The 14,691-nt window shown below is 45.1% G+C and overlaps 1 protein-coding gene across 1 annotated transcript in view; it reads left to right on the top strand.

Annotated features, from left to right (window-relative positions):
* CRYM (crystallin mu) overlaps window positions 1–14,691 on the top strand; it is a 166,657-nt gene that overhangs the window by 135,943 nt on the left and 16,023 nt on the right. The window lies entirely within an intron of this gene.

Here is a 14,691-nt window from a genome sequence, read left to right as displayed (position 1 = left end):
AAGTCTACTTTTATTGGTAATCAATGTTATTTGCTCATAAGAAAATTAAAAAGCCTATAGATGTTAAATAAAGAATGTACTAACTTTTCACATGTTGCAGTCCGTTTTGTAAAGTAAACTTCTTCACCAAAATAAATTAAATCTGCATTACAAATTCCATAGATGAGTTTCTAATCAGAAGTTATCAGATCTTTGTGGATGATTATTCTGTGTGCCACTTCATGTGTAAAAAATAAACTAATACATTTAATGAGTTTAAGGATACCCAAAATGACATGTGACATGATGAGATAGACATGTGTATGTACAGTGCCTAGCACACAAATAACTATGCTGTGTTCCTTTTTTCCCCTTTTCTGCCCGAAGGAGTTAAATATCAGGTATGTAAGTGGCTGACTCAGTCCTGACAGGAAGTGACTACAGTGTGACCCTCACTGATAAGAAATTCCAAGAAATTCCCCTTTTTACCTACCTTTCTTGCTCTCAGAAGCCATTTTCTGCTAGGAAAGTGTTTAATAGTTGGAATTTCTTATCAGTGAGGGTCACACTGTAGTCACTTCCTGTCTGAGTCAAGACTGAGTCAGCCACTTTCATACCTGATATTTAACTCTCTCAGGCAGAAAAAGGGAAAAAAGGAACACAGCATAGTTAATTGTGTGCTTGGCACTGTACATGCACATGTTTATCTCATCATGTCACTTCGGGGTATCCTTTAAATGTCCCGCTTCCGTTTTTGTTCCCTGTGGTTGCCCAGCTTGTCATGTAACAAACTTCACAGATACAGCTCACAGCAATTTTCCGTCACAACAGAGTGTGCTTTCAGGTCTGCTTTAAAGAAAACCTGTAACTAAAAAGGGTGCCCCTGGGGGGTACTCACCTCGGGTGGGGGAAGCTTCCGGATTCTATCGAGGCTTCCCCCGTCCTCCTGTGTCCCACGGCGGTCTCGCTGTGCCCCTCCGAACAGCAGGGATGTAAATAGTTAGCTTCCCGGTTCCAGCGCAGGCGCAGTATTGGCTCTCCACTCGGAGATAGGCGGAAATAGCCGATCGCTGTCGGTCCGCTCTACTGCACAGGCACAAGTCTCCTGCGCCTGCGTAGTACAGCGGACCCAACAGAGATTGGCTATTTCCGCCTATCTCCGTGCTGAGCCAGGGAAGGTAAATATATCAAGCCTTGTCAGGCTTGTCGAGCCAGGATTGCGGGAGACTTAGGGGGAGCCAGCGCTGGATTGCCTGCAGCTACATGGGAGGGGGAAGCCTCATTGGAACCCTAAGGCTTCCCCCTCCTGAGGTGAGTACCCCCAGGGGAACTTTTTTTTGTTACAGAGTCTCTTTAAGCAGGAATTCATCAAGCACAGTGAGTATTTCAGCAGCATGAGTGTTAGGGAGGGAGATTAAGGCTACAATCACTATGGGTGTTGCATAACACCAACACTACAACACAGCCATAATGCAACATGCACATTGCATGTTATAATGTGTATGTTACTTTTCATAGCATAAATATTACTGTGGTAACATCCTCATTAACGTGTATGTTATCCAGAACACACTGTAGAAATTGCATTTGGAGAACAAGGTCCATTATAATGTTGAAATGTGAACATGTTCATACAGTTGTACTGGCAGTGCATTTACATCCAGCGATGCAGCAATGTGCATAGTGGGAACATATCCTTAAAATTTAAAATATGTGCAAACATAAACAAATAAGAAGTACGTTTTTTCCAGAGTAAAATGAGCCATAAATTATTTTTCTCCTATGTTGCTGTCACTTACAGTAGGTAGTAGAAATCTGACAGAAGCGGCAGGTTTTGGACTAGTCCATATCGTCATAAGGGATTCTCAGCAAAGCTCATTTTACTCTGGAAAAAACATACTTCTTATTTGTTTGTTAGCACATATTTTAAATTTTACAATTTTTCGCCATAGTGCCCATGTAGTATGTTGGCGCTTTATAAATACAATAATTAAATGTGCAATAAATAAATAAATTCAAGCTGCCTAGTGATTATAAATCCTGCAGTGCTTTAGGTTAATACTGGGTATGTCACTGATTTCATAAACCCTATTTGTCTGTTCTGGCCGTATAGTGGCTGTTTGTTGTTTCATGATGTTAAACAGGCTTGGAACAACGGTTTCAACATTTATAAACAATTTCTCCACGTCAGAATCCACCTTTTCTTTGGTCGATGGAGCTGACTCTTTCACCTGGAACTGGAGTTAAACTTTTCAATTAATTAGTTTTCTCTCCCACCAGGTCCCCAGGAATCAAACTAGAAATAAGTAATACACAAATAGCTCATGGTGACCCAGAACCACTAGGAAGGAAGGCTCTGGGTCCAGGGCCGGTTCTAGACTTTTTGCCGCCTGAAGGAAACTTGTGAAGATGCCACCCCCCTCCCCAGGTAGAATAATTGCCCCCCAGTGTAGGTAGCCTGGAGGGGGTAGCAGGCAGGAAGGGGGGCAGCGGGCACAGCGGCGGGGAAGGGAGTCGAGTCCCCTCCCTCACCTGGGTCCCCTCGAACGCTCTCCCCCTCCAGCTATTACTCAGTGTAGTGGGCAGCCTACAGGGAAGCGATGACTCACCCCCTTCCGCTTTCAAGCGTGCGTTCCATCTCTCGTCACTTCCTGGAATGCCGTTCACTGTACTGTATAGTGGACGGCATTGCAGGAAGTGATGAGAGGTGGAATGCACGCTGGAACGTGGAAGGAGGTGAGTCATTGCTTCCCTGCCGGCTGCCTACTACTCTGCGGTAATAGCTGGAGGGGAAGACCCAGGTGAGGGGGGGGGGGGGGTTTGATCCTCCCTCACAGGTGCTGTGCCCGCTGCCCCCCCCCTTCCTTCCTGCTACTCCCTCTAGTTTGGTGCCCCCACTTCTGCCGCCTAAGGCATCCACCTTACCCGGCCTCATGGGCGGTGGGGGCTGTCTGGGTCACCATAAGCTACCTGGGTATTCCTTAGTACTAGTCCAAGTCCTATACCATAGAGTCATATTAATCCATGCCATGCACTGATGAGGACCAAAAAGTCCAAAACAGGCTATAAGCATGTTGGATTGATGTGGCTCTGTATAATGTATTAGCTATAGGTTTACTATACACCAGCAGCTCTGGATGTGTAGCCTTGCATAAAGAGATGATTTCAATATTCAGGAGTGATGCATCCTGGCAAACCACAGCTGCTCACTTAAAGCTGAATTAATGCAAATACTTCTCTTTTAAAGGGAATCTAAAGCAAAGTTAATAGAACCTAACCTAGGGCTTCTACCAGCCCCCTGCAGCCTAATTGTGCCTACGCCGGTCCCCCACAGCAGCTAGGTTTTGTTTTTCACCGACTGTCCAGTCGATGGAAACTGCACCTGCTGGGTCCTGGCCGTGCACGTCCTCGATCATGCTCCCTCTGCCGGGAACGTTCTGCGCATGCGCAGTATGCGGTACCTTACATACTAGAGATCTGATCTAGGTCTAAGGTGAAGTGTAGTCAGGAGTGTAACTATAGGGGAGTGGCCCCTACAGCAGGGGGGCTCAGATCTATGGGGGGGCTCATCTACTAACCTTCCCTTCCTCCGATACGAGGGCTATACTTCAGATCAGGTGTTTTTGTGGCTACACTGGGTGTGAAGATCATGATGGCCACACACAAATCCGATCTGGACTCAACCCTTGTGGGAATTTTTTTTGTAAATGTATTTCATATTTATGCGGTTGCACAGCAAAAGCATTCTGCTTTTTGTTTTGCTGTACAACCGTATGAATATGGAACACATTTACAAAAAATGTTCCCACAAGGCTTGAGTACATATCGGATTGTTTGTGTATGGACATGATTGCATAAACCTCCTATTGTGGTCTGTGACTCCCCATAACATATTAAGCAAGGCCTGAGGCCCATGGACATCCTATTGTGTTTTTGTAAGATCATGATGGCCACACTTCTTTCATGACCTTTGTAAGATGGACCTATAAAGCCGTGATGAGCTCCAATGGGAGGCAAGGGAACATTGGGGGGGGGGGGGGATCCTCATCAAAGTTTTGCTGGGGGTCCCATGAATTGTAGTTACACCACTGAGTGTAGAGCTATAATTGTTACTGCTAGATAAATATATCATTGAGTAAGATTGCTCCAGCAGTTCTGCATGTTTGGTAATCAGGGGCTGTGCCAGGGGGGTGCTTTTGGGTGCTCAAGCCCCCCTAGAATTGTTCAAGCACCCCCAAAGCACCCCCTGGCGTGAACTGACTTCAGGCGTCTAAGAGACGCCGAGTCCGTTCACAGCGGCAGCCCGAAGCAGCAGAGCAGGGCTACGGTAAGATGGCCTCCCGAAGCCCTGATCTGCAGACTTTGAGTCTGCAGTGCAGGGCTTCGGGCGGCCATTTTCCCGTAGCCCTGCTCTCAGCATGCAGGCAGGAAGTTACGTGACGTCCGGAAGGAAGAGGATCATGGAAGCTGCGCGCCACAAGGAGGTTGGGACTGGAGGTCAAGGCAGGAGGTCTTCTGACTGTAGGTGAGTAAATGGGTTTTTCTTTTTCAACAGGTGGTGCTGCTGATTGGGGTCATATTTGCTGAGGATTGTGCATATTGGGGTCATATCTGCTGAGTATTGTGCATATTGGGGACCCGGGGTCACATCTGCTGAGGATTGTGCATATTGGGGTCACATCTGCTGAGGATTGTGCATATTGGGGTCATATCTGCTGAGGATTGTGCATATTGGGGTCATATCTGCTGAGGATTGTGCATATTGGGGTCATATCTGCTGAGGATTGTGCATATTGGGGCTATATCTGCTGTGGATTGTGCATATTGGGGTCATATCTGCTGAGGATTGTGCATATTGGGGTTATATCTGTTGAGGATTGTGCATATTGGGGTCATATCTGCTGAGGATTGTGCATATTGGGGTCATATCTGCTAACAATTGTGCATATTGGGGTCATATCTGCTAACTATTGTGCATATTGGGGTCATATCTGCTAACTATTGTGCATATTGGGGTCATATCTGCTAACTATTGTGCATATTGGGGTCATATCTGCTAACGATTGTGCATATTGGGGTCATATCTGCTGAGGATTGTGCATATTGGGGTCATATCTGCTAACAATTGTGCATATTGGGGTCATATCTGCTAACGATTGTGCATATTGGGGTCATATCTGCTAACTATTGTGCATATTGGGGTCATATCTGCTAACGATTGTGCATATTGGGGTCATATCTGCTAACGATTGTGCATATTGGGGTCAGATCTGCTGAGGATTGTGCATATTGGGGTCAGATCTGCTAACGATTGTGCATATTGGGGTCATATCTGCTAACGATTGTGCATATTGGGGTCATATCTGCTAACGATTGTGCATATTGGGGTCAGATCTGCTGAGGATTGTGCATATTGGGGTCAGATCTGCATGAGGCTTGTGCATATTGGGGTCAGATCTGCTAACGATTGTGCATATTGGGGTCAGATCTGCCAAATTATTGAACGTGTTTTTTGTTCAAATCTGCTCACATTACGTGTATTTTCTTGAGAAAACCTGCACAAATATGTGAATTTTCTCGGGAAAGGGTCACCAAAACTTGGGCCCTCTGTCCTTGCCTTGCACTTTTAAAGGGAACCCAAGGTGAGAATAATATTGAGGCTGCCTTATTTATCTCCTTTTAAGCAATGCCAGCTGCCTGGCTGCCGTGTTGGTCCTCTGCCTCTAATTCTTTCAACCATAGACCCTGAACAAGCATGCAGCAGGGCAGGGATTTCTGACAATATTGTCAGAACTGACAAAATTAGCTGCATGCTTGTTTCTGGTGTAATTCAGTTCACTACTGCAGCCAAATAGAACAGCAGGGCTGCCAGGCAATTAGAATGTGTTTAAAATGAAATAAATATGGCAGCCTCCATATAACTCTCACCCCGGGTTCACTTAAAATTACAGTTAGCCCCGCCTTCACCCGGTCATGAACACGCCCATTTCTTTAGCCACACCCATTTTTTTGCTGGTCATCAGCTACCCCGGAAATTGGTCCAGCACCTGCAAAGCACCCCCTAAAAAAATTCCTGGAGCCGCCACTGGTGGTAATTTAATGCTGGGAATACTCGGCTCGATCCTGAGCCATTTAGATGGCTTGATAGATCATTACAGACATTTCTGATTTCCCGCCCCATCGTTTCCGCGCTCGATTCTGCATGGAGGACAATGGGAAAAGATAAGAAAAATTAGCGGAAGATAGGAGAATCGCCTGCAGAATCGAGAGCAGAAAATGATCGGGCGCGGAATCGAGCGGCAAAATCGAGCCGTGTATGCTCAGCATAAGGTACAGTGTAGCTCATTAGGGTTAATTTTAATAGCTAAATTGACTCTAAATGCCTGGTACACACTATGCAATTTCCTGCCAGATAGACGAGTCAAATCAATTGTTTTTGACAATTTTTGATCTGATTTCCAAACGTTTTTGTGATCGATTTTGTATAGAAGTGATCGGAAAATCGGTGAGAAAATCATTGATGGATTTGTTGGAAATAATCGATTCAACCCAACTATCAGACAGGAAATTGCATGGCATGTACCAGTCAATAGGATTTGGGTTAGAATTACTGCTGAAGCGCACTTGAAACCAGTAAAGAAACATATGCCTACTCCTAACCTACAGCGAACTGCTGATGTAAGTGGGGACCCTTAGTTACTCTGGGTACATAATAAGGAACTTTAAAATGTTTTTTGGACTACAGTTTCAGAATCTAATGAAAACAGTGATGTGATTCGTACTCTATTGAATTTCATTCTGTCCACACTGAAAGTTGTGTACTGTTCTGATTTTGTGACTTGGGTTACACTTTAAGTAAAGTAACTAGAGAATTTGACATTGGCAGCAATAACACTATCCAAGTGTGACAAAAAGTAAACTTTCACCATTTCAAGTCCTCAGCATAAGCGACTGCGTGCGTTACATGCTGATTTAATGAGGCATAATCTGACAACAACCTCTGTAAATCCTCAATTGTTAAGCAGCAAGTGGTACTTACCGAGCCCGATCTGCACATTGCTATGTAAATAAAAGAAGCTGAGCTTCTGCAGTGTTTGACGTCAGACCTCGTGACTTTGCAATTAGGATGGGGCTCTGTAGGATATAGCTTGTTTTTTTTTTCCAAAATGTACCCTTTCATGTGTTTCTAAATATAGTATAATATTATGCACGAGCAAGCAGTGAATTAGCAATATAAATGTGCCCCGTATCATTATGTGTAGATTATATATGGATGTACACGCATCATAAAATGATGATGGCGGGGGAACATTTTTCAGAGAAATGGCCTGGAGCATTGCACTTAGCTGTTACTCTGTCCATGCCGGTCTTTTCCCTGAATGTGCTCAAGGCCAGCAGTGAGAACATTTGTAGTAGGAAAAAGTTGCCTAAAAAAATGAATTACAAAAACACATTAGCTCAGCATTCTGTCGGATACTTTTCTCCTTTTAAAGGGAACCTCAGGTGAGAAGGATATAGAGGCTGACATACTGTTTCTTTGTATTATTGATTTAGAATAACAAGGAAAAAAAATGTCAACCATACCAATTGCCTGGCGCTACCTGATCTCTTTGGCTGCAGTAGTGTCTGAATCACACCTGAAACAAGCATGCAGCTAATCCAATCAGATTTCAGTCAGGGCACCTGATTTGCTTGCTTGTTCAGGATCTATGGGTAAAGTTTTTACAAGCAAGTTAAGCAGGGCGGCCAGGCAATTTGCATTGTTTGAAAGGAAATAAAGATGTCAGCCCCCCTATCCTTCAAGGGACCTTGAGGTTTCTTTCTGGAAACACTGTTCTTTTTTTTGTAGTCCCCCAAATACCACACAAACCAGTTATGTTGTATTTGACAGTTTGCAAATATCTTTCATTTGACCATTTCTCATACAGCCAAGTGTCTAGTGCTACAATATTCTTGTATCTCCCTTCCTTTATAGAGGCAGTGCATTACATCATCAAAACGTAGTACATTGCATTTTGGGAGTGGCTGTGACAGATCTGTCTCTCAGCTTTCCTACCCGATGACCTATATAGGACAGTGTGACACAGATTGCCATTTTTTTCTTCTACCTCCTGCATTGCCTTCTAGTGGTGAATGGTGCCATGCTGCAGTTGAGTTCACCTTCCCTCCATCATACCTCCCAACTTTTTGAGATAAAAAAAAGGAAACTTTAGCCACACCCCTGCCACACCCCTAATCATGCCCCAGCACACCCTTAGGCTCCCTGCACACTGCAAATCCGTTTTCCGATTCCGTTTCCGATTCCGATTCCGTTTCCGATTTTCCTTGAATACATTCAACAGAAAAACGGATCAAAAAACGCAGCATGCAGTTAAGATTAAAAATCTGAATCGGAATCGGATGTAAAAACAGATTAAAAAGCGGAATCGGAATCTGAAATGCATGCAGTGTGCAAGAGGCCTTAGTCATGCATACAATTTTAGAGTCAATTACTGTATTTTTTGGACTATAAGACTCACTTTTTCTCCCCCAAAATTGTGTGTGTGTGTGTGTGTGTGTGTGTGTGTGGGGGGGGGGGGGGGGGGGTAACTGCGTCTTATAGTCCAAATGCAGGGAGTTCCTGACTTGTGAACACCTGCCAATACAAACCTCCAACTCCTCCCTCTACTGTGCCCATGCAGAGGAGGACACAGGGGGACAAATGGAGGACACAGGGAGACACAAGAGGTACAAGGGGGCATGAGGTACAAAGGGGGCATAATTCACAAGATGCCCCTTCACCATGGATGCACCAGGTTTAGTATACATATTTTTTGCCCTGGTTTTTGTTCTGTACACCTAGGTGCGTCTTATGGTGAGGAGCGTCTTATAATACGAAAAATACGGTAAACACATTTTTAAGCAGATAAAATACATACCGTATTTTTCAGGCTATAAGACGCACTTTTTCTCCCTCAAAAGTGGGGGGGAAAAGTCAGTGCGTCTTATAGTCCGAATACTACATATTTGGACCTGAGCCTCCTTCCCGTCTGCATCCCCCGTCCATGTGTCCCTCTATTTCAGTGTCTGCCTGCTCCCGGCGTATGCATGTCCCTGTGTCTGCATGTCGTAGTGTAATAATCACATAGATGAAACTGCCCGGTGTCTGCTTGTCCCGGGGGCCGCCTGTCTCCAGTCACTCTGTGACCCGGTGTCTGCGTGTCTAAGTGTAATCACATACACGCAGCTGCCCGGTGTCTGCTTTTCCTGGGGCCGCCTGTCTCCAGTGTTGGTGTTCCAGCCAGGGTAATAATCATATACATGTAGCTGCCACTTATTAACCACGCTATCCCCCATGTCTCAAATACATACCTCGTATCTTTTATCATCGCGCTGTCCCCCGCTACCGCCGCAACTTGCATCATCTGGAAGTCCTGGACGTTTGCAGAGAATTAACCAATCAGGCAGGGGGCGCTGGCTTTAACGGCCAATCAGAATGCTCTCTGCTCCCTGCTCCTATGTTGATAGGACGCGATGGTCTCGCGGGCGGGACCACCTCTCCGTCAATTGGGCCAATCACAGCGCGCAGAGATTGGCCACCAGCCTGATTGGTTATTCCTCTGCAAAGACGTCCAGGACTTCACGATGATGCAAGCTGCGGCGGTAGCGGGGGACAGCGCGATGATAAAAGATACGAGGTATGTATTTGAGACACGGGGGACAGCATGGTTAATAAGTGGCAGCTACATGTATGTGATTATTACCCTGGCTGGAACACCAACACTGGAGACAGGCGGCCCCAGGACAAGCAGACACCGGGCAGCTGCATGTAATTACACTTAGACACGCAGACACCGGGTCACAGAGTGACTAGAGACAGGCGGCCCCCGGGACAAGCAGACACCGGGTAGTTGCATTTATGTGATTATTACACTGTCACAAGCAGACACTGGGTCACAGAGTGACTGGAGACAGGCAGACACGGGGACATAGGGGGTTGGCAGACATGCAGACCCTGGGACACAGCACACACTGGGACAATGGGGATAAAGACCCTGGACATGGAGGAAACAGGGGACTAAGGAAGAGGGTCAGAGCACAGGGCATTGGACGCCAGGACAGAGGACACAGGTGGACAGAGCACATGGAGACAGAGGAAGGGGGAAAGAAGACACAGGGGCCAGAGGACACGGAGACAGAGGAAAGGGGAAAGAAGACAGGGGGCCAGAGGACATGGAGACAGAGGAAAGGGGAAAGAAGACACAGGGGGCCAGAGGACATGGAGACAGAGGAAGGGGGGGAAAGAAGACACAGGGGGCCAGAGAACATGGAGACAGAGGAAGGGTGAAAGAGGACACGGGGCAGAGGACACAAGGTGGACAAAGTACAGAGGGACATAGGAGGACCACAGGGGGCAAAATAAATACAAGGAATGCATAAGGGGAGCAAAATAATTGGAGGGAAAGATCCATAAGATGCTTCTGCACCATAGACACACCTAGGTTTAGTTTTTGTTTTTTTTCCTAATTTTTGTCCTCTAAACCTAGGTGCGTCTTATAGTCCGGAGCGTCTTATAGTCCGAAAAATACGGTAGATTACACGGATCTGTACACGGAGTCCTAAAAGAGGGACAATTGAGGAAGAAAGAGGGACAGAGGGACTCCGTTCCCAAAGAGGGACTGTTCCTCCATAAAAGGACGGTTGGGAGTTATGCTCCCATTGTCATCTATAAATTAAGGATTGGCTATAATTTGAGGATTTTTGCCGGACCGTCAGGCTCCCAAAGGATGAGGGAGAGAACCTTCCTGTCAGCAGGATTGCATGATTGCTGCTTCTGCCCCCTCATTGTGCAAAAAAAGGAAAAAAAAACAAGTCAGTGCAAAGTTTATGCAGTAAGGAATCTAAACAATGGTTTACATTCCAGGCTTGCAGGACTTAGCCCCATCTGGAACTGTGAGAAGAGAGAAGAGGGTCGGGATTCAAAAGCAAATGATAAAGTTATTGTTTCAGTCACACACCATGGAAGCAAACCACTTGATAGCAAAGATTGATGGGATTCAGCAGTTCAGCAAAAAATGCAAGATTGTTCAAAGGGTTCAAATGCAGATAGCAGCGTTCAGCAGTGTGCTCAGCATTTTAGTAGATACAGGATATACTCTCAAAACATATGTAAATGCTATGAGCCATTTACTAACACCATTGATATAATTGTGCTCAATTCTTTGTGCTGTGTTATGGTTTAGTTCTTGCATCCAGACTATTACAAATATTTGTGGTGCTTGACCACAAATTTTCATCCTATGTGTGGAAGCACCACACTCCCCACACTGATCACAGGGTGGGTGCTGTGCATTTTTGGCAGTTCACACTGTGATTGTGATGATTTAGCAATCATAGAATATTTAATGAAAATACAAGTTTTGATATTTTTATACATAGTTTTGGATTCTCTCTTTTTGTATACTGTTAGTCTATTATGGCCTTGTCTGAGGTCTGCCTTGGAGATTCAATTATTGATTCAATCTGACTTTCTTGTGTAGTGTCACATGGAGCTCTTACATCCTTTAACCCTTTAGCAGCACATTTATTTAGAGGCTTGCAAGTGCTCTAGTCCAAATTATTTGAGCACATGTTTTTATTTACTATTTGCTACATTTCCCTGCTTCTAATTAGTACTGCGGTAATGTGTATGTATGACCACTTGTCACTAGGGAGCAGTGTGAGATAATAAAAGCGGACTTCTGCTTTCAGTTTTTATATTTTCTGCTAGTAGAGAGAGATCAACGTATTCCAAGAATTTACAGCACAAGAAGTTCTGCCGACTAAGGTCAAAAGCAATGCACTTATCTCAAACAAGAACTTTTTTGAAGTTTCTAATGGGTTAAAGTAGATCTATGTGTGGAGGGGGACAACAGTATTCTTCCCTTCTTCCTTGCTGTCTTCATGTTTACAGTTCCTTCAGTGATCTATTTTGCACCACTGAAAACCATAATCTCAGCGATCTAAGCTGCTGTGGTGTAGAGTGGAGCAGAAACTTAAACATACTTTCTACACAGGAGATTGTGACATCCAGCAGCATGGGACAGAGCATTCCTCTTTTAGGCCTTCGTACTACTCCAACTTCTCAAACGTCTTCTTTCTGCTGTTGCCATCTTTTTTTACTGTTACATATGACATTAGTGCTGTCTTCTGGTCCTTGTCTACAATGATGATGTTTGGTTTCATAGTTATTTTGGCTGAAAAAATAAATACGTCCATCGAGTTCAACCAGAAAATAAAGTACAACATCAGCCTGCACCCTCACATATGAAAAGTAAAAAAGTGCTGGAGAAACAGTTTCACAGAGCTGAATTAGCCTGAATACTTGCCGGTGCCTGGTCTCTGCTGGATTGCTCACACAGCTACAATGTCATGCAAAACAAAAAATTGAGACGGCACACTACTGGTTGCAAAACTTTGCTGTATTGAGTGGACAAAAACACTACATGTTACGGATAAAACTATCCTTCATCAGGTGTCAAACAGCAATGAAAAGTACATACACAAGTATAAATACAATCCAAATGTGTGCACCCCACCCATTATGGCTCCTCCCCTGGAGCCATTAACTCTTAAGTCCCAAGTCTCAAAAATGTATAAAATCCCAAAGGTCATATGGCACTCCTTCACGGCTACCAACAAATAATATTCAGTGACTGACCGTACTCCAGGCACTTTTGAGGAAGGACTGCCATGAAACCACCTGTGAACAAAACATGTGGTTATAATCTTGAGTTAATACATGCTACAACCATAGAGATACAATCTGGTTACATTGCACCTTCCCTATAAAAAACACTTAAGAGGCAACCTCTCATTCATCCCTCTAGGGGTCACTACGTCCATAGAATAGATCCACCATGCCTCTTTTTGTTTTAACCTCTTCTCTAAATCACCACCTCTACTGGACGGATTCACAGCTTCTAAAACGCACCAACGTAATTGTGCGGCATTGCGGCCTGCTTCAAAAAAATGTCTCGCTACAGACGTATCGTAATTCTTACGTTCCCCTTCAGCATATTTAGTAATGGCACGTTTGTGCTCCTATATGCGGGTCCTAACGGTTCTGGTTGTTTCCCCCACATACATGAGCCCGCATGGGCACTTAAGCCCATATATGACCCATGTTGTGGAGAAATAATGTCTCCCTTTGATGGCTATTCGCTCGCCTGTGGGAGGATGACATATTCTGTCACCCTTAATAATGCCGCTGCACACATTGTAGTTTAGGCATGGATATGTCCCAGCCTTCCCTGTAATTGTGTCACTCTTAGTGGGGCTGTATCTGTATGTCTCACCCTGTCAAAGATGGTCGTGCCTCTTCTAATTGAAAAAAGCGGTTCCTCCTGAAATAATGCCCCTAAATCTTTATCATTACTTAGTAGAGGCCAAAACCTGCGTATGATGTTCTTAATTCGTTCAGTATTCTTGCCCAAATTGGTAACAAATGGTATTTTATTTGGGGCCCTTGTCCTTTCTACCTTATTAAGTAAAGTGGACCTGTCTATCGCCCTAACCTCTCTATTGACGGCCTCCACCTTCTGCATGTTGTAACCCTTCTGGGCAAACTTAGATGTCAATACACGGCTTGCTCTCACATAGTCATCTTCCCTTGTACATATCCGTCTCGCCCTGAGGAATTGCCCCCTGGGAATGGCCCTCACGACATGACTGTGGTGATGGCTGTCAGGACGCAACAGATTGTTGCGGTCAGTGGGTTTGCGATACAATTTGGTAACAAACCTGCCGCATGAAACACTCAGGGACACATTCAGAAAGCTGATGCTCTCTCTGGACATTTCAAGGGTAGGGTGGGCCCGCTTCCCCTCATTGATCATCTCAAGGAGCAATTCCTCAGGGCCCCTCCACTGAAGCAGCACATCATCCACAAAACGAGAATAGTGGAATATGTATGGCATATTGTAACGATCGGTGGGCGCAGAGAGTATCTGATTACCGGTGATCTGCAGTATCGCCGGAAATACAGATATATACCAGATTATAAGTGATCTGCAGTCTCACCGATAATCCGATATACAAACTAACCTCTGTTCGCCTGAGTAGAGTGTAGTGTTTTGGTGTAACAGTAACACTAGGAGGCCTAGGCCTCAGTGCAGCAAGGAGAACTGCACGGATTCCTTCCGCAGACCTGAGCTCTCCAAGACGGGAGGAGTCAGACTGACAGTAGGAAGGAAAGTCCGAGAGTGACACTCAGGAAGAAGTGTCACTAACAGGACTGGGAACCGCCTCCAATCGTGAGGTCGGTTCTCGAGGTCAGACAAGCCAGGTCGTACACACACGGACAGATAAAGTACAAATACAGTAGGCAAAGGCGGAGTCAAAGTACAGGCAGGGTTCGGCAACGGGGTATCAGATATATCGGGGTACAAAATCAGGAGGCAGAAACAGAGTCTAGGAACGAGCCGAGGTTCGGCAACAGAGTATCAGAAATATCGAGGTACAAGGTCAGAGTTCAGGAGGATAGTCGAGGCAGGCAAAAGTCATAACATATAATCACAATCAAACTAGTACTTTAGCTATCAAATATCTAGCTAAGTGTAGGATTACAGCTCCAGCTGGTCCCGGCACACTTCAGGATCTGACTACGGATCTGGGTGCTCCCACGTATGTGATCGCACGCCAGACAAAGAGCAAGTGAACAACCAGCAGTATATATACTCTAGGACCTTTCCA

Source organism: Hyperolius riggenbachi, chromosome 7 (genome assembly GCF_040937935.1).
Source record: "Hyperolius riggenbachi isolate aHypRig1 chromosome 7, aHypRig1.pri, whole genome shotgun sequence".
Classification (NCBI taxonomy): domain Eukaryota; kingdom Metazoa; phylum Chordata; class Amphibia; order Anura; family Hyperoliidae; genus Hyperolius; species Hyperolius riggenbachi.
The sequence above is the reverse complement of the archived record's forward strand: the minus strand, read 5'-3'. Positions and strand labels throughout refer to the sequence as shown.